Genomic DNA, 3021 nt, shown 5'->3' on the forward strand with positions numbered 1-3021 from the left:
TTATGGGAGTGTTTTCTTGCAGTGAGGTCACTTGTGGGTTGTACTTCCTGTGTACTGAAGTTCCCCATCAGGTCCTCCATTCCCTTGGTCTGCTCTGATTGGTCACTTCTCAAGTCTCATTTGTGGATTGGCTGACATTTGAATGTGTGGCCATATTTAAGAAGGTATGAGAACATTGTTTGTCATTATGAGCTTGCAACTTGAAGAAGAAGCATGTCGCTTCGAAACAGCGGGCTGTAGTTGCCTCCAGCTCTATCTTTGCCACATGATTTTACTGCACTAATAAAAGAGCTAACTTTTTCACTGTAGCGGTGCTGCTGATATCTCTTTTTTCGCAAAGTACAAGGTTTGTATTTTTTGGCCTTACCTGACTGTATTTATGCAGTCTCCGTGCAGGGTGCCTCCCCTCGCACGAAGCTCCCTCTGAGAACCTCTAAACGAGAGTGTGAGTGGAGACCCCCCTGTCTGCTGATCTCTCCGGGGAGGAGTGGTTGAAGCCACATACAATATACTTGGCGGCGGCATAGCTGCAATGCAGCTTCGATTGGGTAGAACTGGCACCAGGGAGCTGAAGCTGGCTACTTCCTAGGAGGGCGTGTCAGAGAAGTCACATGACTGGGGCTTCCAGGAAGTGGGCGGAGCTATGACGTCACCCGCTCAGGAAGCATAAAGACACTATGGCTGCGCACAGTAGATGCTGCTGGCTGGGAGGAGAGCGTGCTTCGTCTGCTGGGAAATGTAAGTGCTATGGATTCTACTACTCCTGTTTGGCTAGAAGCTGTGCTACTGTCTTTGGAGCAATAGGTGGAGAATGGTTAGCGCTGCAGGCTCACAGTACAGTTTTTTTCTTATTGTTGTTTTTTGCAGTATCCTCCTTGTGCTCCGTCGCAGGGGAAGTCAGGTACTTTATGTTTTGCATGACACACTTTTTTATTAAGGCTGATGGCATGTATCTATTGCGGATGTTGATTGTGCTGGGCTTTGCTTTTGTTTGTTACAGCACGCCGGTTTCTGAGGCACGTTAGATGTGTATTACCTCATCTGTGTAGCTGTGGTTTTCAGGTACATTTGTCTATTCAGTTTGTCAGCATCATAAAGTTATGTGTCAGGGATGTGTATATACATATATATATTTTTTCCTCCAGCTCATGGTGCACCATTATTTTGTTTGTAGCTTTACGGAGAAAATAATGGAAGGTTCTACCGGTGACAGAGATCAGCACATTGATAATAGGTAAGGCCGTAGACAGGTAGGTATTTAGGTAGGAATAATAGAGGTGAGGGGTTTGACTGTGGGACTCATACACGAATGTGTATTTTGTCTTCCCAGCCCTCAAGATAGAGCATCCACTTCCTCATCTTCTGGTCATAAAGCAACAGCAAAATCCAGTAGAGCTCAGCAGAAAAACCCGCAAAGCCTTACTAATGCCAGATAAGAAGTACTGCTGGGCATGCGGGGAGAAAACAATGCCGGGAAAACTTGTGTGCATAGACTGTTTCTATTGTTTCCCCATGGAGGAGGAAAATCAGCAGCAGGACTTGCCAACACTAATTAAAGAGATAGTCCAGCAATCTTTAGAAGAACGCACTGCAGCGTCTTCGCCGGACAATCGGCCCATAAGTGGAGGCGCAAGTATTACTGATATGCTGCCCTCAATGGAAGAGGTGGAAGTGGAGGAGGAGTTTTCGAGAGGTTTCGATTTTGCACTTGTTGACCCTTTCATAAGATCAGTCAGGGAAGCCATACAGTGGGAAGAACCCCAGGAACCCCAAGCAAAGAAAATGAAATACTATCCGCATTTAAAAAGGAAGGTGGTGTCTTTTCCTATCATGGAGGAGGTTTCGGAGTTAGTAAAAGATGAGTGGTCCAGAATAGAGATGAAACCTGCTATGGGCAATCGTTTATCCAAGTTGTATCCTATTCAAGGTGAACTAGCGGCACAGTTAGAGGGACCACCCCTAGTCGATGCATCTGTAATGAGACTAGCCCGACATGTCACCCTACCAATAGAAGATTCGGTGGCGTTTAAAGACTCGCTAGACAGAAGGATGGATCAAGATTTGAAAAAAGCATATTTAAAGAGGAGCTGTTAGGTATAAGGTCTCAGAGAAAATAAACACATATATCAGTAGCTAAAGATTGGCTGTACTTACATTACATATGCATTTCACTGTCCACGTTTGGATTTCACAGAATTTGTATATAGTATATGCAGAGATAGATGCTCCTGACAGCTCATGGCAGGCTCCATGTTTTTCTGTCAAATGTGTCGTCATGTCCTGCCTGCTTCCTGATCACAGATAAGCTCCTACTTGAACAACACAGTGTGCAGTGAATATTAATGAGCCATGTGGCTAGGAACAATAGCTGACTCCTGCAGAGTACTCTGCCCCGAGATTTATCAGTGCTACGCGCTGGACTGATTAGAAGCTTCTGTAAAGTCTCATTAGCAGCCGAGGGGAGGGCCCCAGAATGCTTTGCAGTTTAGTATGCGGCTTGCGTCTTTATGGGTCTATAACAGACTTGCTGATAAGCACACATCAAAGGTAACTGAGATTTTTATCTTCACTAATGGCTTTTGAGCTTCCTTCTAAACTGTTTAACACAGGAGAATAGAGGTTTAAATTAGCTTCTGCAGCCTGACAGTTACTCTTTAAGTACAGGTGGAGCCTGTAGACCCGCGATAGTATTGACCTCAATAGCAAAAGCTATTAAAGTATGGGCAGATAACCTTGAGGGGGCAATCCAGGCTAACGCAGACAAACAAACGTTAATCGCAGGGTTAGAAAAATTCCGTATCGCGTCAGATTTCATAGGTGAAGCGTCGTTTGATATCCTGAGATGCGCCACGAGAGGTATGTTATATGATGTGACAGCAAAACGTGCAATGTGGTTGAAACCATGGTCGGCAGACTCGAATTCCAAGGTGGCATGGTGTAGAATACCTTTTGACGGTAAGAATCTATTTGGTAGCAAGATGGATACAGCAATTGCTAGAGTTACGGGCGGTAGGTCTGGAT

At 45.1% G+C, this 3021-nt stretch overlaps 1 long non-coding RNA gene across 1 annotated transcript; it reads left to right on the forward strand.

The window, feature by feature from the left end:
* The first annotated feature begins 1030 nt into the window (after positions 1–1030).
* LOC137535994 (uncharacterized) lies at positions 1031–1412 on the forward strand. The gene is made up of 3 exons (XR_011024491.1): positions 1031–1062; positions 1175–1234; positions 1331–1412. It is a non-coding gene; the product is annotated as an uncharacterized lncRNA (long non-coding RNA).
* The last annotated feature ends 1609 nt before the right edge of the window (positions 1413–3021 follow it).

The sequence above is a fragment of the Hyperolius riggenbachi genome, chromosome 10 (assembly GCF_040937935.1).
Source record: "Hyperolius riggenbachi isolate aHypRig1 chromosome 10, aHypRig1.pri, whole genome shotgun sequence".
Taxonomy (NCBI): domain Eukaryota; kingdom Metazoa; phylum Chordata; class Amphibia; order Anura; family Hyperoliidae; genus Hyperolius; species Hyperolius riggenbachi.